Below are 26,904 nucleotides of genomic sequence, written 5' to 3'. Positions count from 1 at the left end.
TAACTGATAACCTTCATTCCCCACCTTGCCATGCCGTATTCCCCTCCTCTCTCCGTAAGCACTGGAAGCCATGCAGGTAGCCATTCTGCCTACTTGTCTTGCAAATGGCCACAGACCCTTAGGGCTCCTGATGCAAAGTGGCCTAACTCCTTCTACCTTTCTATTTCATGTAAGCTAACCTGGAAGCTGACTGTTTAAATCATTGACTGTCCACTGCTATACTCTTCAGCTATCTGCCTGCTGGACAAGACTTCTCTAGTCCTAGTATCCAGGACTAGACACTACTTCTGCCTTCCTTAGCACCCGTCCCTCAAAATCAATGAGTTTAGTTCCAAGAGTAGGCCTTTCCACTCACACCCACTCTGCTGCAGGTCACTGGGCTGTGCCATAGAATACAAAAATATGAAAAACAATCCTTGAGCGTGGCTTGGTCAGGTGTCTCATTAGGCAATCAAAATTGCTGGCACTAGGGGGCCACATTACCACTGCAAGAGACAAGCTCCTCATTATAGGAAGCTCTAAATGTCAGAACTTTCAAACACAGAATGAACTCTGCTTCCTCACAATTTCTAGCCATGGCCACAATTCTCTCCTCTGGAGCAGCATCTAACAAACCTACTTCCCTCCCCTTTCCTTTGAATCACCTGCATTCATGCCCTCCCCGCCTCCCTTCTTTTCCCCAGGCTGAGCACTCTAGCTGTTCCTTCAACCAATCCTTTGACAACTTTCCTTGTTTCTAGACTTTTGCTAAAAACTCATATGAATATCTGAAAAGTGTGAATTAAAAGATAAGTGCAGAACACATTTTTATTATTACAGTAGGAAGGAAAAAATATCAGAGGTACCTGCTAGTATCTAAAGAGAAATGGTCTCTTCCAACAGGTTTATCACGATGATCCAGAGACTGTGTTAATCACTACATATATTATAGCACATAATTTATCACAACAATTAAATGAAGTAGATATCATATTCCTATTTTACAAATAAGAAAAGGGAGACTTTGAAAACTTAAGTAACTAGACCCAACGTCACACAGATATTAAATGGAGGAGCCATAATTCAAATCCAGATCTGTATGGCTCTAAAGTCTATGCTCATTATCACCAGGTTATGTCTTTCCTCCAGGAGGAATTAAAGATAACATCGTAATCTTACATAAATGTGATTTCACTTTAGTTTTAGTGAAAAAAGAAGTGTATTTGTTCAACTTGCAGATTAAATCCTCATCTGCCTAAGTTCATGAAGGGATCTGGAATAATCAGCATGTATAGTCATTAAGTAAGCATCAACTGTATAGATGCTTGCTGTCTGTCTATGTATCTATCCATCCATCCAGTTAACAACTACTGTGTGCCACGCACTGCTGTGGGCACTGGGGATGATGGTAGAGGGGAATAAAGTAGATAGTAATCAGCAAGGATGGGTAAAAAGTACCCACTGTGTATCCAGTGTTTGTTGAGAACAAAGAAATTTAGTTACAAGAAAACGGGGCCCTACTAGTGAGGAAACAGCTGTGAGTGTTAAGTTATTTAGGCTATAGTTAAACTAACCATGGATGTTACTTCTTGAAGGGACAATAGTTACTAATACTGAGATGAAGGAGACCAGAGGTGAGAATGTTGACTGAAGATTAAATGTCAGGTTGGAAGGTGAATTTGAAGAAGCAAAGAAAAGAGGCAAGAACACAAGAACAAAGGAGAAAGTCCTGTAACAGTCCCACACGTCATTTACAACCACAGCGGCACTGTCGAGCAGTGAGTAAAGGTCAGTGTCTTCACTAAGTTAGGGAAAAATTGTTTAGGGTTTGTGGGTGCCGAATCCTGTTTCCTGCCTTACTTTTCTCCCTGGCACATATCACTAATACATTGTACTCTATACTAAAGGAAAATAATGCTCTGCTATTCCTGGCTTGTATGTCTAATACAACAGAGATGAAAATGCTATCAAACCAACTTTCGATGATACACTTCCCCACATTTTACAAATAAAACTTAAATGAAAAAAAGTCAGCTAGAAGATAGAAAAGAACAAACTAATGATGATGACCTTACCCAGGTATACCTGAAAACACTATATTATTACATAACAATTGTTGAACCTGATATACTGGTTAAAAACCAATGACAAAAATAAAATCAGTGAAAAAACTTCATGGAATAGAATGGATTGCACTATCAGAAATACACTAAAATCAGAAAAGCATATGATGAATTATTAAGAAAAACATTCACAGAAAATGTAATTAATAGTAGAGGCATAATAATACTATTATTCATCAGCAACAAATGAAGGATGGGTAGAGGTAGGAATTTTAAATGATATAAATACATGTATTTCAAATCTTAACAGCAAGTTTTCCAATTCTCTGATATTACCTATGATTCTACCAGAATCTCTTAGATACTCACAATGGCCAAAGAACATCCAATATCCTAAATTTGTTACTACAAGAAATTGTTACTACATGTAGCACTGAAATATTATCTGGGACTAGCCTAGATACATAATTAGACATTCATTCGTTCCATTATTCACTCATTTACTTACTCATTTAGCCACTCATTCAACCATCCACTGACCCGTTCATTCCCCCATTCGGATATTCACTCATTCATTCTTCATTTACTCATCCATCTATTACTTTAGTTATCCCCAGGGCAAAAATTATTGAATACACCTATGTCCAAATCACTAGGGAAGTACTAAAAAACAACACATAACCTTTCTCCTGAAGGACAAACAGAATTTTATCAGAGGAAAAGAAGCCTTCTCAGATGGAGGAACAGCACAAGTAAAGATATGACATTTGTTCAGACACTAGTATATTACAGAAACAAAAATCTAGTCAAAACATGGTTTGGGGTCAGGTCCCGGTGGGTCGGAAATGCCACTAAGACAAGTCAAGTTTATTTCACAGGCTGATGATCTGACCTTCAGTCACTCACATATTATTTTCATGATTTCTGTTATATCTGCATATTATTTATTTAATACTTAAATGCACAAACATTTTTAACTCAATAAAATTTTAAAATCTCACCACTGTAAAAGCTTTATCACTTGGCATACACAGGCAATACACACAAATACACATTAAAATAAATATGACAACTAATTAAAACTTATTTCCCTAAGTACCACTGAAATCATCGCCAACACTTTACACTTGAATCAAAACTGCTCAAGGCAGTGAGAATCATTAAGGGTTTTTGAGCAAGAGACATATCTTCATAGCTGAGTCTTGTAAAGATCACTCTAAAGAAAGAATGGCAAGTGGATCAGTGGAACTAAAGATGGGGCAGGAGAATCTGCTAGGAGGTTGCTGCAACAATATCCATAAGAGATGATCAGAAGCTAAACTAGTGGGGAAAGCAGCAGAGACAGAAGGAGGGGAACACACATAAAAAACAGGAAATGTAGAAGAGACAGAGTCCCCAAGACTCTGGAACTTGAGAAATATCCCTCTCCCACACCCACCACACCCGTGCACACATAATACACACAGGGAAGCAGAGATCCTCATACATTCATAATTACTGAGGTAGACAGAATTAGACGAGACAAGGCAGGCTTAGATTAGAATTCGCCTGACATGTTCAATAAAAGTTAACTGTTGCTACTACTACTAACATCACTCTTCAAACTTACATCACTTCAATTCAATATCCCAGAGCTGATTTCAACAGCTTTCTCCTACAGAGGTATCACAAAACGATACATTACTGTGCAAATTGTATGTTAACCTGCCGGTTGGCTTGATATGAATTCTGGGTTGAGAAGAAAAAGTATTATCCGTGCCAGCCCCTACCCATAGCCCAACTATATCCCACTAAATATATACCATATTCCTAGCCCAGCCCAACTTTCCCCTTTCCCTTACCTTGGCTTGTTCTGAGGCAAGACCTTAGCATCAACTGCAAACATTTTGGAAACAAATATAATAACTGGAGCAGTGTCCTCATTTCCACATTTCATAAAAGCTAAACAAATAGGAAGTAAAAATGTCACTATTTTTCCCATTATTAAAAAAACAGATTTTTCTGGAAAACAATTCAAATGTTTAGAACATGGCATCATCGAAATACACCAGAAGTCCATAACTTTTTCCAACTATGATAAAAATTTTAATTAGAAAGGGGTAAGATTCCTAGGAAAGAATAGCAGAGCAAGAACAAACAGAGTTGGCAGAAATAAGGAAAGAAAAGCAAGCAAATTTGACGGGGTGAGGGATCTCATATGAAAGCTAAAGCTATGCAATGAGGTTAACCACCTACTATAAGCACTAATACATTTTTCACTGTCAAGTACAGAAAAGACAGAATTGAGGAATGTTACCAAAGGCCAACAATCAACAAGGTAGCTTGTTATCAAGATATATAAAAATCAATAGCTTTTCCAATCCCCCACAGTAACAAGTTAGAAAATAAAATGGACAAAAATACTGTATTATGATATTAACAAATTCTTAGAAATAAATTAAGATTCAATACTACTAAAATGCCAATTATCCCTAAATACATAAATTTTAACACAATTTCATATTAACATATGAACATTTTCCTTAACCTATATTGGAGGTAAAAAAACATTGATTAATGAAATTTTTTAAAGCAACTCCATCACCTCACATTAAAATAATTTGTATACAAAGAATTCAACAGTAAAATTTAAAGAAGAAAAAAGAAAACTACAGGAAGTAAGAATCAAACATGTATCAGAAGTCTTGCCAGTGGAAGCTTTGAATGAGGAACAGAATGACACGCCCTGACTTATATTTTAAGAAGATCACTCTATTTTGTCTGCAATACTGAGAAAACACTAACTGGAATCAAGAAGCAGGGATACTAGTTGTTTTTTGTTGTTGTTGTTGCTGTTTGTTCATTTGTTTGTTTTTTGAGACAGAGTCTCACTCTGTCACCCAGGCTGGAGTGCAATGGCGTGATCTCGGCTCACTGCAACCTCCACCTCCCAGGTTCAAGTGATTCTCCTGCCTCAGCCTCCTGAGTAGCTGGGACTACAAGTGCATACCAAAACACCAAGCTAATTTTTGTATTTTTAGTAGAGTCGGGGTATCACCATGTTGGCCAGGATGGTCTCGAGCTCTTGACCTCATGATCCACTGGCCTCAGCCTCCTAAAGTGCTGGCATTACAGGCATGGGCCACTGTGCTCAGCCTGGCCGGGATACTAGCTGTTAAACAATTAAAATAACCAGGTGAGAGATGGTGGTTTCTTGGCCCAGGGAGGCAGAAGTGAAAACATTGGGAAATAGTTGAATTCTGTATTTAAGAGGAAGAATAAACAGGATTTGGTGATGAACTGGATGTTGGAGTGTGAGATAAATATAAGGGCCATAGATGACTCCAAGGTTTTTGGACTGAGTAAATGAAAAGATTGAGGTCCCCCTAACTGAGATGGAAATGACTAGGTGAGCAGGCTTGGGGATAAGATAAAAAGCCCAGTTTGGGATATGTTCAGTTGAGATGCTTCTTAGACAACACAGCGTAGAGGGAGTTCTAGATATCAGTCCAGAGTCCAGAAAACAGACATGCTCTGAAGACACATAATTATGGGAATTATGAGTATGTAGCTGTCATTTGAAGTCTTGAGATTGGATGAGACTATCAAAAGAGGGACTGCAGGTAAAATAGATGAGGATCAAAGACTTGAACCTTGCTCGGGGCACCCCAAGTTAAAAAGCCAGGGAGATGAGGAGGAATCACAAAAAGAGATTATTAAGGATAAGCAGCCAGGGAGACATGAAGAAAAGCAGAAGCACGGGAGTGGAAGCAATGGAAGCCTAGAAGTCAAGGGAAGAAAGTGTTTCAAGGAGGAGGAGTGATCAACTGTGTCAAATGCTAGTGACAGATCTAGTCCTATGAAGACCGAAAACTGGCCATTAGATTTAACGAACCAAAAGTCAATAGTGATGCCAAGAACAACAGTGTAGTGGTTTGGGGGCAGGGTTACAAAAGCAATAGAACTGGAGGAAAAGAATTAGAGATAAGAAAATACATAGAGACAAATTTCATGGAACCTACAAAGCCCAGAATGGGAGCTTCGTTTCTCATGAGGAGCATGTGTACAGGAAGTCGCTGGTCTCACCCTACTGGCTGAGCAAAATGGCTGTAACAAGAAAATCTTTGGGGTGAGGGTGGGATGCAAAACTGATGAAATGGTCATTTGTGAAACTGTTCATTTGTGGAAGTGGACATTTGGCAAACTAGCATTCAGCAAACTGGTCTAGAGCAGCCTGGATGGAGGACAGTCAATGACATGGTATATTCCAACAGGTCCATCTTTCCTCACCTGCTTTCAGTGCTTGAGTTTCTGGTGGAAGAGAGTCAAAAGTTTGTGATCCTGTGCACATCAGTCTCTCCACTCTCTCGGCTGTAATATCAAGGGGACAAGGAATTTTCTGACACACCATAGCTGAAGTCTGTTGTTAAGGACTCAAAACCTTGAGCCAGTGCCTCCCACCAAGGCGAAGATTCACTGTATGCTCTAAATATGGAGATAACAAAGTCTGTCCATACAGAAAATGCATGTGTTATATGGCGACACTGCTTTATGCATCACATCTCAAAACATGCATACAATTTCCGGGAGTTCACAAACTCCTTAAAGTTCAGAAAGGATCCTCATAACAGGTATTTTAACACTGAGGCCCATGGAACAAATGAGAACAGAGCTTAGCAGGTTGGCTACAGGTGACCTTGAAATGAAACAGTTATCTAACATAAACATCTAAATCATCTACTTATATTTAAATCTTAGTGTAGACATTTCTATTTTTACAGATTACTAAACAAACACAAAAGAATTGTCTTTCTAAAGAAGTTCATTAGTAATATTAAAACAAATTAGTATTAGTGTATTAATTATTAAAGTATTTAATACAGTTTCATGGTAGAACACTAAATAAGCAGGGAAGACTTATTTTGGATTGAATGTTATTTCCAGAGAATTTCTTGGTTGCCATAACGCATTGTTTTTTCTTGCTTTATTGAAACTATTTCATTAAAAACCATTAGAATAAAGGATACCAAGAACAGCATGGGATATGGGTAGCCACTGACTGCAAATGGCGTTGATCTGAACTTTAGGGTCTGAATGTCATGCCTCCTGGGCTCCAATTTTTAATCCTAAAGAAGGCACTATTTTATCAATTTTGTCTTTGTCCCTATAGTAAACACAAGATTGGAGGGGGAAAAAGTCATATGCACATATAAACAGGCAGTGAGAAAAAGGAACCCAACATTATTCGGCATATTTTTATCCTAATGTGTTACTTTTTCAAAAAAAGCTAAAAATGATTGAAGGGAATCCTGCCGCCACAGAAGGGGCCTCCTCAACCTCTACTCTTACACTTTCAAGTGAATCCTTCTTTAAGATTTCCCAGGAAGTACTTCTCCACAATCTCCTCAAGCAAGCTATATCAAGTGGTAAAGCAGTCTTACAAATAAGTGCTAACAAGTCATTATTCCACCTCAGGAATAACTTAGAAAATAAATGCACTAAAGCAAACTTGTATCAGACAAGTTATTTCCCAAGTTCCCCATTAATGATCCTAGCTATCAAGCACCTTTTCTACTTTAATAACTATTTTTTAAACTTGGGTTTGCATAAACAAAGGTCCAATGTTTCTTTCTATCCTTTTATCTCTTCACCTCAGCACTCTATAAAATATTGCTATCCTGTCCCTCCAACATCACCCTTTAGCTGGGTTACACAGATTTCTTTAAATTGCTTCCAAGCCCTGTAATCAACTCATCTGTAGAGCTCTGTTCACTTTCTCAGAACATCTCAGCTTTCTGAAATATGACTCATCATACTGGAAAGTCAGACAAATTATACTGCCTAAAGATGCCTAAAGGTAAACAATGTTATAAGAGTCTTACTTTTTCAAGATAGCATCATACAAACTCCATATATTTTCCAGGATCAACTGTACAAATGAAAGTTTCTTTCCTTTGGCCTGTACAAAATAATATACGGGCTTAAGTTCCTGAACATTTAATAGGCACTTGTATATTCTTTCTTGACATGCTTTTATTATCAATAGGTTTCATTTCTACTTGAAAATATTCAAAAATAAAGTAGATGAAAGTAGTTATAAGAATGCACTAAACAGCCAATAATCCACAATCAATAATAATCCACTGTTCTTTCCTCTGGGAACCACAGACTTTACAAGTGATATGATCATTCGTGGGTCATATTACCATGACTGCCATCAAACAAATACACACACAGCACACAAGCCAAGAGCTAAAACTTCACTCTGCACGTGCAGGCTCTTTCCATGGACTTCAGTCTAAAATTACATTAGAAGAAACATAAAGCATTCTTAAATATATTTCTAAAAGTTCGCAAGGATAGGAAAATTTTGACAACCCAAAAAACTCCATCATTTCCCTTACCAAACTATGCAAAATGTTAACAGCAAGAGCACCTTGAGGGGTATACGCTCCCATATACATGAGGTGGGATATATTAATAAATTGATATCTGCTTTCTGAAGAATTACTGCCAACAGTATTAAGAAGTTAAAAGTCATTGGCTTAGAATGCTCAGTTTTAAGAAAAAGCATCATGAAGACATAAAACTTATGCACAAAGATGTCTATCATAACTCTACTTACAATATCAAAGCATTTGAAAAAAACTATTTCCAATCTTGAGAATGATTACATAAATGATAGTGCTCTCACAAAATAAAATAACAGGGTGCTTACTGAATTATTTCATATAATCATCATAACTATCCTATGAGATAAGTGCTATTATCTCAATTTTACAGATGAAATAGCTGAGATAAAAGTCATACAGCCAGTAAGTGGTGGGGCCAAAATTCAAACACAGAGTCAACTCTCAAGGCACGCTCTTTCCCACTTAGCTATATCCACTCCCTTTAAAATATATTGTTTATAAAAAAGCTTTTAATGAATGGCAAGGGAAGATGTTCAGGATATGATAGAAGCAAAAAGGCAGCTACATTGCATAAACAGCATAATCTCAACTGAGGGATGTACATATCTATGTAAAAAGAATGAAATAAATTACGAACATCTACTAGCAGTGCTGACTTCGATTTTTTTGTTTGCTGTGGCTTTATACTTGTGAGTACTTTCTCAAAAGCAATGTATATTACGATTTTCAATGAGAATACATTTATGAAATCCTGGTTTTTACGTTAAAAAATAAAGCTCCAAGAAAAGTATCCTTTGAGGGTATATGACAGCATTCCTACACCACCTCTATCTATAGAAGGGGTTTCAGGGAGCACCCACCTCTCCCGATCTACACTGCACGATGACCAGGATGCAGTGAGATAAGGCCTCAGCTGAGACTAGAAGGACAATGTGAGCCATACAGGGATGTCTAGAAGAGACATCTCTTTACGGTGACAGAGACAAACAAATGCATGGCACAAAATGTGTGTCTTCAAGTGCCCAAGATCTAAGATTTTTGGTCTTCTGAAAAAAAAAAAGAAAAGAAAGAAAAGAAAAAGCAGTTCTTTGTTCACTATGTTAAAAGAACTAAGAACTCTGTATGAACAATACCTGTATACGAGACTTGTAAGCCTTTCCCAATTATATACAGTAAAAAATCCCTCATGAAATCACCTGCATAAATTAAAGCTGAATTACATTTATTAAAGCTATTACAGTATAGGTTTTCATAGGGCAAGAATATGACCAACAATCAAAAGGGGCATATACCACATTACCTGATCATCCTTCATGATCTTTTTAGCCTTCATATTTATATAGTAATCTCCCTACAGATTTTTATAAGAACTTCCTTTTTGATGCCAATTTTTTGACTGTAGATTCTGGTGAAGTGCTCAATTCTGAAAGAAGACCAAATGTTCATGCTATTAATAACAACGATTAGCATAGCTAATATTTGAACATTTCTGTGACAGGTACTGTTCAAACTTCTTTGCAAGTGTATTACTAAACTTAATCCACTATCCTGCAAAATTTCCCCATTTTACAGAAAAGGGTAATGAAGCACAGAAATATCACGCAGGGAAGAAGTAAGGTGGGGATTTAAATCCAAGCGGTCTGGCTCCAAAGCCCATGTTCAGGTCTACACTAATATGAATTGTAATACATGCTATAGCTTTCTTTCTTAATTTTACACATGTAAAACAAGATAAAATTAGGGACAAGAAAATGCAAGCTCCAGCTGCCTGTCACAACTATGCCAACAATGAAGCTTTATTTCAGCTACTCACTGCTATAAGTGACAGTTGCCCACAAATGAAAGAAACTCTTGAGCCACAACCTGCCAAAACAAGTTTTTTATTATCCTAGATTAATGGTAAACATACACACACTGACTTAACTCGCATCAGCCCACAGAGAAACCAGTTACCACCATGGTCTCCAGTCACAGGAGGACACTCAGTCAACAACTAAGGGTCCTATATATAGCATCTGCATTGCCTGGATAAAGGATCTAAGAAATACCTTCTCTTTAGAGAACAATATAATTTAATCTAAGATCTGAGATGAGAATTTTCAAAGTACCAGCATCTTGAAAGATGCCTGCTCAGGGGGAAAAAAAAAAAAAAAAAAAAAAAAAAAGGATATCCCCAGTTTTTTTCCACACCATACTGAAAGCTCAACCTAATGCAATCACAGAAGAAAAGGAAATAAAAAGTATACTGATTAGAAAAGAAGAAATAAAACTATCTTTGTTCGCAGGTGACTCTTTAATCACTACTCCAGAAATGAAGACAAGGTGAAAGGCCGACATCCACTGGTAGAGTTCCTACGCCTCAAAAAAAAAGCAGGCTCTGCCTTGCTGCCTACTCTGTGGATCCCTAAAAAGAGTCAGGCCTTCTCCTGGCTTCCTGTGTTTCAGCACACCCACAACGGCACACAGAGCCTTACTACCAGATGTTAAGTCGGGATACCCTTATCATAAACTTTTCATTTATCAACACCCAGTTTTGCTAGGCAGGCTGCAACCTGCCATGCAGATTTACAAATCCAATTCAGGACCTGCAGGCAGGTCCAAGGTTTACACGTGGAAGGAAACAATAGGAGGCAACCACTGTGGACTGACTTCCCAGGCATTCTCCAACCTAACTTTAGAAGGGAGCCTTGTTCTTTAGTAGTGATGCTCCCTGGGGCCTCAATAATACAGCTGAAGCTTTGCTCTCCACATTGGTGACTTGGGTCTATTCTTAAATGGTTAAAACCGGAGATAATGACTGAGTGATGAACACATGAAACTTGTGACATTTTCTTTCTTTTAAATTTGAATTATTTTTTCACTTGATATAGAATCAATTTTTGTATATCCTTCACCACTGACACTTAAATTCTGACTTTAATTATTCTACTCATATGGTTCATGTTCCTGTCTACTTAACCTGTGAAAATCTCCCCCAAACCATGTGCCTGCAGAGTTCTACTTGTAGTTCTATTTCTGTTTCATGCACTTTGTTGTTATGATAATTGATAGTTAATCTCTTCACTAGTAAATGTGTCAATTATCTGTACGAAAATTATCCTTATGCCATAATTCATTTATAATAAATGTTACTTTATTGTTAATATTGCCAAACCTCTCTTTTCATTCATATTTGGTTGACATATCTGAGCCAAAGCTTTGTATGTAGCTTCTGCCCATTATGCTTTATGTTTATCTCTTTTATGTATCAAACTTATGGATTTATTTTTTTAATAAAATTTCCTTTCTAAAAAATATCTCCTTAGTAGGGGATTTCATAAATTTATTGGTAGAATCATTTATTGGCACAACTGTTTTGATCAGTTAGATTTCTAGTGTGGTTTCTATTCTTCCAAGATTTAAAAAAAATATTGATTCGTGTTACCCAGGCTGTGCTATACATTCTTTTATCTTTTACAATGACATGTCAGATAAATATCCTGCTCTTAATTCTGAAAGTGGTAAACTTAAAAGATTTTTATAAATAAATACTCCCAAAACCTCTATCAAAATCATAAATTATAGTAAGACACTTGCCCATTTGCTTAAGCTAGGCTCTTCTGGTCCATCATATACAATATTCATGCATGTGTACACATACAGGTATATAAATCTTTCAAAATCTTGTTTCTTGTCCTTTTCATTCTTTTTTATCCCATAGTTACCAAAAAATTTGCTTAACATCAACCCATTTCACATTACTGCTAGTGCTTTTATTTATTTTTGTCACTAATTAGTTACAATTTTTAAACACTGACAATTTGTAGCACTTCTCCATTCTTGAATTCTATTTTAATTCATTTCCTCTACAGAGTAACTGCAAACAAGATTCTAAGAGACCTGCAGAAAGATTTATATTCCAAGACTACTGATCTATTCGTTGCCTATCTTGCTGAATGACAACTCAGTCAAGTATGAAATTACTGAGCCACACACCCTTTTGCCCTCTAAGCTACCCAGTGGATTAATGTTAACTACAGAATTCTAAGACACAGTTATACAAAGACAGGTATATTTAATATAAAGGGCTTTTTGTTGTCTTTGCTCTCCTATCCCTATTCTATAAGGTTGAGGACTCAGTTCTATGTATCTAAAACAAGAACTTGGATTCTTGATGCTACCCATTCAAGTCAATGTGCTTCTGCTTTTCAGAGCAGACTCTCCCAGATTAACATCAATTAACAGGATAGATTTAGGCAGAAGATCTAGGTTCAGCCTCTAGTCACACTTCTTAATCCTTTCCCACTGCAGAGTTTATAGAACCATCTTGCAAATTCTGGAATGTGCTCATTTTCCACCTTTTGTGACACATGCAGCTGTCAACTTGGCCTATTAACTGGCATTTTAGAGGAAAATGGGAAGGAAAAAATGTCTCTGGTGCTTTCATTTCCACCACTACTTTCCCATAAATTCACCTATCAACTTGTTGAGAACAGACACTAGCCAATCTCTTAATCTGACCTTGTCTAATACAGGGGAACATTCATTTATTGGCTGATAGTATCTAAAAATGTCAAAAGTAAGAGCTACATAAATTACCCTTATTCTATCCATTCAACTTCTTCCCCATTCCTTTTCCTTCCACAATAAACCTCCCCTGATTTGTGTGATTTAGACTAAAATTAGCATAGAACATTAAATCACTTATGAAAATCACTGTAAGAAAGGGACAAGCCTCCCACCTTGTGGCTTACTAGAAGAATGCTCACAAATCAGGAAATCAACAAGTGTGACCCTGTTATACGACTGAATGAATCACTGTGAATGAATCTGAAGAAAGTCTTGAAATCATCTTAGCCTAATATTCTTGTTTTTTCAGATAAGTAAACTGAGGCCTAGAAAGGTGATAATGACAACCCATCAACCATATATGAAAAGTGCAAATTCTCAGCAGGTTCACAATTTCTATTTTCATCACATATGCTTTACTTCAGTTTATTTAGCTCTACTATGATCTTTTGGGCATCAAATGGACTAAGATATCTATAAGTTATTACAAACAGAAAATTATGATATTATATTACACTGCCTAAGACAAAATCTGGTCAAAGGGAAATTGGAGAACAAGTTCCTGTAAAAAGGAAAATACATTTTAAAAAACGAAGCCAGAGATTTGTTAGGCTACTCCCAAGCCTTGCATTGTAGTCAGCTCCTGATCCTTTCTTTCTTTCCAATTCTAAGTCATACTGATACATATTTCATGAAGAGACTGTTTCCTCCTAGTGCATCATTTCTAGTTCTATGATCCCTGCAAATTACATGCAATATCTAGCCCACAACTAAAGTAAAGGTCGTTATGGTCCCACTATTATTTATCCAAACCACAGACATTTATCTCAGAGTAATAATTTTTTAACTACATTTGGATTTTTTGATTCCATCAGTCAAAAATTGTTGTAGTTGAAAAATGTGATCAATTATCTACTCCATTCTGAAATCCAATGTCACTGTTGACACGGCCTCAGCATGTACAAATTCGGGAGAGGCAATAAGAAGAAATAAGGATCCATCTACCCCATAGGGAAGACACCAAAGAACCATGTCAAGAAAACACAGGCTTCAGACTCAGGCAGACTTTAATCTTAAGATCAGCTCTGCCTCTTAGCAGCTGAGTGATGTTGAACAAAAGTTACTTAATGTTCTTGAGACTTAGATAATAAATACTAATATCTATTTCAAAGGAGTGTTGTCAGAGTTTTTGGTGAAATAATTTAAATAAAGTGACTAACTCAATATTTAGCATATCTACATCCTCAATAAAGCTAGACTAACTTTTGCTACTGTTGGTATAAAAGTTGATATATTTGTTCATCTATGTATAAATAACTTTAAGAAGATAAAGAAAAATCTAACAGGAAATAAACTTATCTAAGGAATACAGTGGGATCCTTTTGTGGTATACATTTGAATTTACTCAAGAATAAAGTTAAAGTTAAAAATCAATTGTATATAAAATCTATAAAGAAATGCAAGACTGGCTCAATATTCAAAAACATCAATCAATGTAATATTCCATATTAACAAGCTAAAGAAGAAAAATCATACAAATATATTAATACAGAAAAGGTATGTGACAAAACTTGACACATTCATAATGACTTTCAAAAAAATAAGAATATTAGCGGACTTCATCAACTTGATAAACGACATCTAAAAACAGCCTGCAGCCCTAACATTATTTCTAATGGTGCAAGGCTTAATGCTTTCCTCCTAAGATCGATAACAAGGCAAGGATGTCCACTCTCATCAATGTCAGTCATATAGTGCTGGAAATTCTAGCCAGTGCAATCAGCAAAAGAGAAAACAGCATGGAGATAGAAAAGGAAAAAAATACAACAATTCATATTTGCAGACATGATTGTCTCGTAGCAAATTCCAAAATATCTACAAAGGACTTCAAGTGAGTTCAGCAAGGTGACAGTATACAAGATCAACATACAAAAATTAATTGTATTTCTATATACTAGATGAATGTGTCAACACCAAAATTAAAAATATCATTTATAATCATTCAGAAAAATGAAAAAGTGTAAATCTAACTCAATATGCATAGCACTTATATGCTGAAAACTATAAAATGCTCATAAAAGATTTTTAAAAATTTTAAGTAAATGGAGAGTCATAGTGTTCATGGAATAGAAAAGATTCAACTTAGCAAAGATGTCAAAATTCTCCCCAAATTAACAGGTTTACCAAGCAATTTCCATCAAAATCCTAGCAAAACGTTTTTGCAGATATAGGTAAGATTACTATAAAATTTATATGGAAAGGCAAAGGCCTTGAACAGCAAAAGTAATTTTGAAAAATAAAAATAATGTGGACAGAAATAATCTACCTGATTTCAAGACTTATTATGTAGCTAAACTAATCAAAATTATGTGGTACTGTTGGAAAGACACATAGATTAATGGAACAGAACAAAACACTCAAAAACAGACCCACACAAGTATGCCCAACAAAAAATTGTGCATTTTGACAAAAGCACAAAAGCAATTCTATGGAGAAGAGATAACCTTTTCAACAAAGGGTTCTAGAGTAAATGGAAATCCATAGGCCCTCTCCCCAACAAAAGAAAACCTCAACCCAAGCCTCACACTTTATACAAAAGTTAACTCAAAATGGGTCATGGACTTAAACGTAAAAGGTAAAACTAAAACTTTTAGGAAAAAATGAGAGACAATCTTTAGGATCTAGAGCTAGGCAAAGAGTTCTTCAACTTGACTCTAAAATCAAGATCCATAAAAAGAAAAGATGTTAAAGGAAACTTCAGCTAAATTAAAAACTTTGCTCACTTTGATGGCTGAGCGCAGTGGCTCATGCCTGTAATCCCAGCACTTTGGGAGGCTGAGGCAGGAGGATCACCTGAGGTGAGGAGTTTGAGACCAGTCTGGCCAACATGGTGAAACCTCGTCTCTACTAAAAGAAACACAAAAATTATCCGGGAGTGGTGGTTCGTACCAGTAGTCCCAGCTACTCAGGAGGCTGAGGCAAGAGAATCACTTGAACCTAGGAGGTGGAGGTTGCAGTGAGCCAAGATTGCATCACTGCACTCCACCCTGGGCAACAGGGCAAGACTCTGTCTCAAAAAAGAAAACAAACAAAAAAAAACCCAAAACAAACAAACAAATAAAAAAAAACTTTGCTCACTTTGAAAGACACTATTAGAGGATATGAAGCCAAACTATAGACTGGGAGAAAATATTTGCAAAGCACAAAAGACTAGTGTTTAGAATAGAAAAAATCTCTCAAAACTGAAGAGTACCAAAAAAACACAATAAGAAAATGGGAAAGGATGTGAAAAGACTTTTCACCCAAGAGGACCTACAGATGACAAATCAGCACATGGAAAGATGTTCAAGGTAAACCAGCTGTTAGGAAAACACAAATTAAAACCACGATATCATATTGGTACACACCCAACAGAACTGCTAAAATGAAAACAGTGACAACACCAAACGTGAACATTTGGAGAAACTGGATCACTCATGCATGCATTGCTGGTGAGAATATAAAATGGTACAGTCCCTCTGGAAACAGTTTGGTAGTTTCTTTAAAAACTAAACATACAACTACTATATGACCCAGCAACTGCACTCCTAGGCATTTATTCCAGAGAAATGAAACTTATGTTCACACAAACACCTACACATGAATGTTTATAGCAGCTTTACTCATAATGGCCCAAAAAGGAAAATAAAAAAACACCAGATGTCCTTTAATGGGTGAATAGTTAAACCGGGGTACATCCATACCATGGAATACTACTCAGCAACAGAAAGGAACCAACTACAGTATTAATGCATGCAATAACTTGGATAAGTCTCTAGAGAATCATGCTAAGTGAAAAAAGTCAATCCAAAAAATATTACATATTTTTTTGGTTCCACATCTATAATATACTGTTTTGATTCCATTTCTGTAATACCCTTGAAATGAGAAATTTGGAGATAAGATAAATGGTTGTCAGGGGTTAAAAAGGGTTTGAGGGTGGGAAGGAAGTAGCTGTGGCAATATAAGGGCAACATGAGGGAGCCTTGTGGTGATAGAAATGTTTTGTATATTGATGGCAAATGGCAAAGTCCTGCTTGGTTATTGTACTACAGTTCTACAAGATGTTATCATGGATAGGAGGCAGTTAACTGAATAAAGGGCACTAGAGAACTCTCTGTATTATCTCTTACAACTACAGGTGAATCTATAGTGATCTCAAAAAGTTTCATTAAAAAAACCAATTGTATATAAAATTCGCAAAGAGATTTAATCAGATTCAAACAGACTTACCCAAAGCCCCACCCATCTATGGCACTGGTAAACACCACATTTCCCTGTTCTGGAGAGAAGTAAAGGTGAGAATCATCTATGTCCTCCAAGCCAGTGCTCCAGTCATATACTTGCTCTCCTTGTTCAGAATTTGGATTCACTTGGGATTCAGTCTCTCTCTCTGCTCTTTCTCCTAGGACTTTAGAAGTAAAAAGAGTTCCTGTGAGTGCATTAATCTAGGAGAGATGGTGAAATGGCAGTGTCATTCAGATGCTTAGCACGCTCACGGCAGGAGAAACACTGTTTAACCTGTTAGGGCTAGAATCATCAGTCAGTTTGGGCTCATTAAGCACACATGAATGGAGGTGACATTTACAATCAGTGAATAACTTAGATGTATCCATTCTTCCTTAACTCAGCATAACTAAATTATAAGGTTTTTGGAAGGTCATTGTGTGATTATTATTATTATTAGTTTAATGTAAATGTTAATGTGTCATATCCTTAATTTGTTTTTCAGTACTGAGGCCTAGTATCACAAAGTACTCATGATTTCCAACCCCACAATCCTAGTTTGTAACCTCAGTCCATTGCCTTGACCATTTCTCACATCGGTTGTCTGAAATGTGCACTACTCTCTTTAGGCCCTCTTCCCAACTCCTAATCCTCAACTACTTTCACTCCCAAATAGGCAGTAATCTTATGTCCTACCTCAGAAAGAAAATGGAACCTATTACTCAGATTCCCTTCAACTGCCCCACATCCCAATCTACAAGCTCACTTATGTCTGCAAATACCACTGACCTTTCTCCTGCCAATGGAGGGCAGGAGTTATTTTACCTGTTCCTAAGTTTTTTCTTTTTTTTTTTTTTTTTTTTTGGCGGAGTCTTGCTCTGTCGCCCAGGCTGGAGTGCAGTGGCATAATCTTGGCCACCACACCCGGCTAATTTTTTGTATTTTTAGTAGAGACGGGGTTTCACCTTGTTCGACAGGATGGTTTCAATCTCCTGACCTCGTGATCCACCCGCCTCGGCCTCCCAGTGTGCTGGGATTACAGGTGTGAGCCACCACACCTGGCCTACCTCTTCCTATTTCTACAAGGAATGATATCCATCCATCATTCTTTTTCACTGTTCTACTTTTATTGTTTCCTGCCTTTAGCAAATAAATATACTCAGGTTGCTCTCATCAATGCTTTCCACTGTCTTGAGGAAGAAATTTCAAACTTCTATGCATGGCATACAAGGTTCATCAACATCTAAATCCATATCCTTTTTCCCATCTCATCACTGTTTAACACGATCTAATTAATCAGCTATAAAACAATTTGCAGTTCCTTAAATGAAACATTGTACTGTGCTTTTTCTTGCTTTTATGACTTTGCCTGTCATATTCTTCTCTTTTGAATGCCCTTTTCCTAACTGCCTGCCTGGCAAACACCTACTTTGCTTCCATCTCAAGGTTTCCATTCTATGATTTCTAACTCATTCTTCCCTCTTGACCCAGACTGGGTTAGATGGCCCTTATCTATGCTGTCATATCACACCCAGGGCTTATCTCATTGTTCTCCAAATATCTCTTTGTCTCCCCTACTATACTGTGAGCTCCTTGAAAATAGGGATTCTGACCTGTCCATCTTACATTCACAATCCCTAGTGCACAATGGACATTCGATAATTCATTTATTCAACATACATCTATGAAATATTTGCTGAATAAATAAATGAATGAATGCTTGGGTAAAATTTCCTCTAACACCAGGTAATAAAATACTACAGACAGGTAATAAGATCTTAATATTGCTTCATTTGGGAACCAAGATACAATGTTTTAAACAAGACAGCCTATTGTCCAAGCTTTACATGATGGGTGCTTCCAAGAAATGGAAGGCACTACTGAGAACGTGCTTATTCTGTTGCCTCTGTTGTAGAATAACACCAACATGTATGAATCTGAAGTGGAAAAGTTCACTTTTCTGTAGCAATGGCTCATACTCAGCTCAGTAACTTCCTTAAAACTCTTCTTCGAGGCTAAATTTTTTAGATACTAAAAATTAAAATACCTGTTCTAAAATACTCTTGAGGTGAGAATAGGCCTCTTGTGGGGTGAATTTCAGTTCCACTATCAAGTGATCTATCTTATTAATCACTAAAACTGGATGGATGTTTTCAAGCCAAGCTTGTCACAGAACTGCCTGTGTCTGATAAAAACAGAAAGAAAAATGTAAAACTCATGATTTGAAATAATTAGAGCACATTAGAAAATCTTGATTAATAACCACTCTAGACTATGCCAGCCACACAAAGGTATTCAATAGGCATTCACAAAGTATGTATACAGCACAGTAGCAGAGGACTACAGACAAGAAATCATCATTGCCTTTATGTAACTGACAGTTAAGAAGGATAAATAAGGCTGGGCATGGTGGCTCACACTTGTATCTCAGCACTCTGGGGGGCTGAGGCAGGCAGATCGCTTGAGGCCAGGAGTTCAAGACTACCCTGACCAACATGGTGAAATCCTGTCTCTACCAAAAATAGAGAAATTATCCAGGCATGGTGACACATGCCTGTAATCCCAGTTTATGTGGAGATTGAGGCATAAAAATCACTTGAACCCAGGAAGCGTAGGTTGCAGTAAGCTGAGATCGCACTAAAGCCTGGGTGACAGAGCAAGACTCTGTCTCAAAACAAAAACAAAGTATGTTAAATTAAAGTCATCATCTCTAAGATCCCTTCAGAACTCTGATGATTTAACTCCTTCACAGACTGGAATGTTACCAAATGTGAAATATAAAACCAATGTTCTGATTGTCAGTGAAATGCCTAAAGTCAGTCAGTTCCCCCTCTTTCCTTACCCTTAACCATTTAAGTATTTTTTCATCACAATCCATTACCTGTGGACAGACTCCTTCCACAGCATCTACCACAATGATGCATCCATCACAAATGCGAACAGCGGTTGATACTTCTGAGGAAAAGTCCACGTGTCCTGGAGAGTCTATCAGATTAATCAGGTACTCCTCATTACCTAAAATACAATTTGTAAATGCACATTTTCAGTTGTGCAGGTATATAATGCTCTTCCTCAGGCATTCTAGAATAAGAAAGCTGAAAGCTTCTAAGAAAAAACTGAGCAAAGCCAGAGGAGTCAAACACTCAGTCAAGAGCTATCATTCCAACTTTTCCCACTGATGGGACTACTGATTCCAAATAGCATCTACATAAAATGTCAAAGGACTTTATTATTCTAATAGTTACCACTTAAGAGCTTAGTGGGAGCCAGCCACTGTGATACTCACTTTTAATGTGCTAATCACATATTATTGAATCCTTACAATATCCCCGTGAGATACATATTACTATTCTCCTTTTACAGTTTAGGAAATTGAAACTGAAAGAAATCAATGCCCAAGAGCCTGATAGTAAAAGCTGTTCAAAGGGCCAACAAAGCAGTTGGCCAAGTTCTTCCCTACAATTTGTCAAAGGGCAGTGTATGAATCTGCTCAATCAAGATTTAGATTTAGACTCAATTCTACAAAATATGTAGATTTAGACTTAATGCTACAAAAGATTTAGACTCAATTCTACCACAACTTAAGGAGCAGTTACTACGTGCCAAGCAGTGCATTATGTGCTCTCCCATTAATATCTCCTTCAATAGTCTCAACAGACAAATGTATTAAACTTATAGTAGGGTGATGGCACATCCTGAGTTGTCTGGTTTTAGCACTGAAATTCCCACATCCCATCAAAGCCCTTAGTCCCAGGCAAACAAGAAAAAAAAAAAAGATCATCCTAGGTTATAGAGAGTTATCATTAAACATAACTTAGTATATCATGCAGAAAATTAGTAATACTTTAGAATTCTGTACTCATTCACCATTATTGATAAATTTGATATAATTCTCTTTTAAAGACAGATTATTTGAATGCTCAAACACATATTTTACTTTTGCTCCTCCCCTTAACTCAGAGTTTGTCAACTTGAATGTGCTCAAGAATGACTATAAGGTTGAGTATCCTTTATCTGAAATCCAAAATGCCCCAACGAGCATTTCCTTTTTGTGCCATGTTGGTATTTGAAGAGTTTTGAATTTTGGAGCATTTCAGATTTTGGACTTTCAGATTTGGGATGCTCAACCTGCAATTTATGGGCCATTTAAACGATTTTCCCCCAATATAATTTTAATGACTTCGCTTGTGCCCTAGGTGATACTGATGATAAACACCACCACCACAATAACCACAACCAGCACTTAACATCTGTGGACTGCCTATTCATGGCTGGCATTGTTCTAAGCATAATACAGAAATTATCTGATGTTTACTTACAACAATCCCCTGTAGTAGTTACAACTATTAGCCCAATTTTATATAGCAGGTAACTAAGGCACAGAAAAGTTAAGTATTTTTCTCAAGGACATCCAGCTAGAATCTAACTCTGAGGTTGACTAAGATCACACAATTCCAAATGATAGAGCATAAGTTCAAATCCACTTAACTCCAAAGACCATACCTCTAACCACTACTGAACACTCAGAAGGCAGTAACTTTCACCTCGCATGCCAAGATTCCACTGCTAATGAATTCCTAAAACACCGGGTGAAGCATTCCCAAGTGTACTGAGGCTCAGTGGGAAAGACTGCCATCAGTTAGCAACAGACTGCCTTCTTCAGTACCACTCCACCCCGCTGCCTCCTGGTCTTTTCAGGCAAACTGCTTTATGAGAAACCATTGCTCTGCTGAAACCACCAGAGAAGGCTCCAACCAGAGAAGACCATGGAGATCTCCAGTGAAAATCCAAGAAGTCAAATAAACAGAGCCCTGGAGCAATGGTCCACTGGACCTCAATCGAGCCTTCCACTGTCAGATCTCACACCAGTTGTCCTAGCCAACATTTTCCATAAGTACCATGGTCTCAACCAAGTACACCAGAGAAAAAGGAGCAGGTCTAGCAGCGGTCTAGGGTCCTATCATATAAAATTAAAGCTGTGAGATTCTTAGAATCACTCAGCATCTTCTTAGACGAAGCCTTTATTCCATAGAAAAACATGCTAACGCCCTCAAAAGGTAAGAGACTGACCCAAGGTCCCAAAAGAAGCAAGCCAGAAATACACCCAGGGCTATCTAACCATCTTAGTCACTTCTCGGGTCTTAGATTCCTTCATACTTTGCAACTGGGGAAACAACACTTGCCTGTACATTTAGCTAAACTCCAGACTTTAGAGTGGGAGAACTTCAAGCACTTTTCCATCCTTTGTGATACGACGGGGACCTGATACTGAAGTTTCAGAGACTGGGTCTCCAGTCAAGTTCTTTACAGAGTCTAAAAACGTACTTGTACAGAAATTTCAGGCTTCCTATACAACAGTGGTCTTACCTTTTGTTGGAGTTACAGACCTCTTAGGGAATAGTCAGGAAAATGAATACCTATCTACCTATCTATGGTCCCCTAAGTACGCATCCATTTCCAGATTCTTTGAAATTCATTCAGGAAGGGCAGGTTCAGATCTAGACAGGAACTGAAAGCTAATGATACACCAAGTGTTTCCACCTGAAAATCTACATCCTAAAAAATAAGTGTCTGATCAAATAATACAGCTGAGAAATACAGCCAGCCTTGGAGCTCACATCACACATACATATTAAAGGTTCAGAGAAGCCCTGTGAGAAGTCTGTCCAACTCTGTTTAACCTGGAGTTCCTCAAACGTATTTAATGGTGAGAAAGAGGAAATGCCATGGTCAGTTACACAGCTGACAAAGGCTTGGCTCAGCTCTGAGCCAGGCCTCTTAATTCCTCCTTCAATGCCTTTTTCATCTTAACCCTTTCCAAACAACTTTAACCTAAATTTCAAAGGTTGGGGAAAGAAGTCCCATATCCATTAGAGAAAAAAAGTCCACAAGCACAGCTCTTCTGCTGTGACTTCAGCCACATTATGTCTCTTTAAAAAATGCCATTTACCACTTTTGTGTGTGTGTGATCAAATTAAAAAATACATAAAAACAATTACAGGGCTTATCATGCTAGATATTATTATTATTGCTAGTGGAAATCATTTAAAAAGTAGAGAATGCATAACACTTTTCAGGAGACAAAACTGTTTAAGCATGCTAAATGATCTTTCTGATTTGTAACAAAGTCCTGAAGCTATGTGTTGAATTAATCCCTGCAATAGCATTCAGGGACAGAATGCTGCTGCTTTACTTCCCAGGCATTCCAAACTAAACTGCTTCATTTCAAGGCACAGATCTAATCAGTCAAGCAACAATCCAATCTTTTTATGTTTCAGGGAACTGAAAAAAAAAATTGGAAGACCTGAAGTTAATTATGGGAGATATCTTCCAGACAATTTCTGCTGCTAATAGGGAGTTATGGGAAAAGAATTGCTCCCTTGCCCATGGTTTTAAAGTGCCATGGAGAATTGTCTGACAGAAGGTGCACACTTGTCACTAGGACCTGCCAAAACATCTCTGTATTCAGTAAAACTTCATGTAAAGAGTTCAGTGTTCAACTTCCAAAACACTGGAAATGTTCACTAAAGCATACATAGAAAGCTGACAAGAGAAAGCTTTCCATAAAATAAAAAAGAAAAACTGAAGTTATGGATGACGATCTGAACCTCCTGAAAAGTGTCCTTTATGTTTCAGTGTATTGGTAGAATATTTTGCCTGACAACAAAAATAACAGAAATATAGGCAGAACCTGAGTTATCTGAAGATATGTTCCTAAATTCCTTATGTATGAACTTATACATAAGTTGTACACCAACTATAAAGTAACCACAAGTCTCCCTCCACAGGAAATACCACTTTTTATTTTTTTAATTTTTTTAAGATACAGGGTTTCACTGTAACATTCAGGCTGGATGCAGTGGCACAATCATAGCCCACTACAGCCTCAAACTCCTGGGCTCAAGCGATCCTCCTGCCTCAGCCTCCAGAGTAGCAGGGACTGCAGGCACATAAGGGTAATTTTTATTTTATTTTTTGTAGAGATGGGGTTTCACTGTGTTGCCCCAGCAGGTCTCAAACTCCTGTCCTTAAGTGATCCTTCTGCCTCAGTCTCCCAAAGTGCCAGGATTATAGATGTAAGCCACTGAACCTGGTTATCTTTTATATCTTAAATCAATACTATGTTTTTACATTTTAAATCAATGTATAAATTTATAAGTTATAAATCAACTAATATGGCTTATTTGACAGAATTGTAAAGCACAATTGTAAAGCTGACACAGGTAACAGGATAACTATCTTTATGAGAAGCCTGCCACAAGGAGAGGTGAAGGGCGGTTGACTCTGACGGTATGTGTCAAAACTGAGATGGGGTCAGGCACAGTGGCTCACACCTATAATCCAAATGCTTTGGAAGGCCAAAACTGGAGGATCACTTGAGCCAAGACCAGCCTGGACAACATGGTGAGACCATCATCTCTACAAGAAATTTAAAAAATTAGCCAGGCATGGTGGCACATGCCTGTAGTCTTAGCTACTTGGGAGGCTGAGGCAGGAGGACTGCTTGAGTCTAGAAGTTCTGGGCTGCAGTGAGCTATGATCACCACTGCACTCCAGCCTGGGTGATAGAATGAGACTCTTGTCTTTAAAAAAAAAAAAAAAAGTGACATGGGTTAGGAAAATGAGAGGAAAAAATGATCTAGAAACAACTATGAATAGCAAACTGATTTAAGTTTTCTTTTGCTGCACAAACCCAACCCAAAGGCCTCTCCTGACCTTCCTCCAACATGAAACTAGACCCCATTCAGACCACTTCTGATTACATTTTGCCTCACCCACTTTTGGTTTTTCTCAGTATGATGCCAGTCCACATCTGCCACCCAGTACTGTGGCCACACCCTGAACTCTGACATCACTGAGAACTTCTCCACCTTTGAAGGCCTGCTGTGTAGACAGTAAATCTAATAATTACACATCCACATTGCCTTAATTCCTTGGATCACTGGCAGTTTTGCTTGGAAGGGTATAAGAATAAGAACCAGAATAAGAAATCCTGGAGTAAAAAAAACGTTGATGCTTACTTATAATATCTCTATGCCTAGCAACACCCTGGAGAGTCATAGATCAAGGACCAATTTCACACTGCTAATGCATGTCATTACTATAAGGTATGGGTCCTATCATCAGAGTAATTGAGAGAGTAATTGCAGTATAACTTTGACTAAGAAGCGGGAAGAGGAAACACGCAGAGGAATGTGGGGCTGAAAGAAGGATTTATGTATTTTTTAAGACAAGACAGACTTGAGCATGATTAAAAGCTGATGGTTACAAGCCAGTACAGAGGGAGAGGTGGAAGATACTGAAGAAAAGATTGTAAACAGAAGATAAGACCAGAGCACCGGTTTTTGCCAGTGACAGGAGGCAAGCAAAAAATGCCCATACCATTACGTTTTGAGGTACAGTGGCAAGCAGGTGAGAATTCTTCTCTTTTCTGTGAAATAGAAAGCAAGAACGTCTCTGAGATTGTGGAGGAAGGGATGACAGGTAGGCTGAAGGAGACCAGAAGGTTTAAAATAGCTGCTGGGAAGAATAAGCAAGACCTAATAGAGAGAGATGGGAAACCTGCCAGCAGTCTGGAGGACCAGTTGAGAACCTAGCCCAAGTACAAGGACAAAGACGTGTAGAGAATTAACTTTATCAAGGGTTAAAGTTTTATTGGGAAAAATATGACAGAAGGTCAAGAACCAAAGAGACTGAAGATGCTGGCAAGACTGTCAGTGAAATGACAACTCTGGGCTGTATGAGGCAGGAAGTGAATGAAGAAAGAGGCTGATGGGAGTCAAAAAACTAGAGAACATTATGAAGTCAAAGAACGGGTACCTCATTAGTCAGGTGAAAGAAAAAGCTGGGAGAATCAAAGATTGTAGAGAAGAAAGTATTTAAATTTGAAATGTCAAAGATGAATAGCTCAAGGTGATGCTAAAATCCAGAAAGTAGTCATGACAACAGGTAGGTGAAGTGTAGAATCAATGTTGTTGAGAGGATAAGCTATTAAAGAAGCCATTATCAGGGATGGTGAAAAGCCACCTTAGAAGATTCAGGTAAAAAGAACAATTATGAGGTCAGGTGCCAAAGTCACTAATGAACAGGAACCATCACCAGGAGCTGACAATGACTGGAAAGGTGAATAATTGGATGGTCTGAGTCTTGAAAGAAGAAGTTTGAAAACAAGGGTAGAAGAATTAACTTTTGTAATCAGATCTGAGAACAAAAAGAATGGCAATCCCATATCCTAACCCAGAGATACATGGAACATGAACGAACGAGTAGCATTCACTTGGAAAAGGTACAAGGTAGGCAATGTCATCAGAAGACAGCCAGGCAGGAGAAGGGGGAAACGTCAATAAAAATACATTGAGGATGTAGCGATGCTTGTTTACCTTGGAATGTTTTCACACTAAGTTTTGGTAAGGAAGGGAATAATGGGAGATTGAAAGAGGCTGTCAGAATCACAGAGACACATGGGGAAGAGACCATAAGAGAGGCCAGATCATGTGGCTTACATCGTGGGCAGTGACTGAAGACCACAGGGATGTAAGTAGTGCTGGCCACAAGACGTCCATAGCAATCCCTGGTGGAAACGAGATACTCAAGCCTCAGGAGGAATTAGTTGTGGCCTGACTTCCAAGAGACTAATGGCCCAAGTGAATAGGCTG

The 26,904-nt window shown here is 37.7% G+C and overlaps 1 pseudogene; it reads right to left on the bottom strand.

Annotated features, from left to right (window-relative positions):
- The window catches only part of LOC129482150 (elongation factor-like GTPase 1), a 97,414-nt pseudogene that overhangs the window by 54,615 nt on the left and 15,895 nt on the right, over positions 1-26,904 (bottom strand).

Source organism: Symphalangus syndactylus, chromosome 5 (genome assembly GCF_028878055.3).
Source record: "Symphalangus syndactylus isolate Jambi chromosome 5, NHGRI_mSymSyn1-v2.1_pri, whole genome shotgun sequence".
Lineage (NCBI taxonomy): Eukaryota > Metazoa > Chordata > Mammalia > Primates > Hylobatidae > Symphalangus > Symphalangus syndactylus.
Note: the sequence above shows the minus strand (reverse complement) of the source record. Positions and strands in the feature narration are given on the sequence as shown.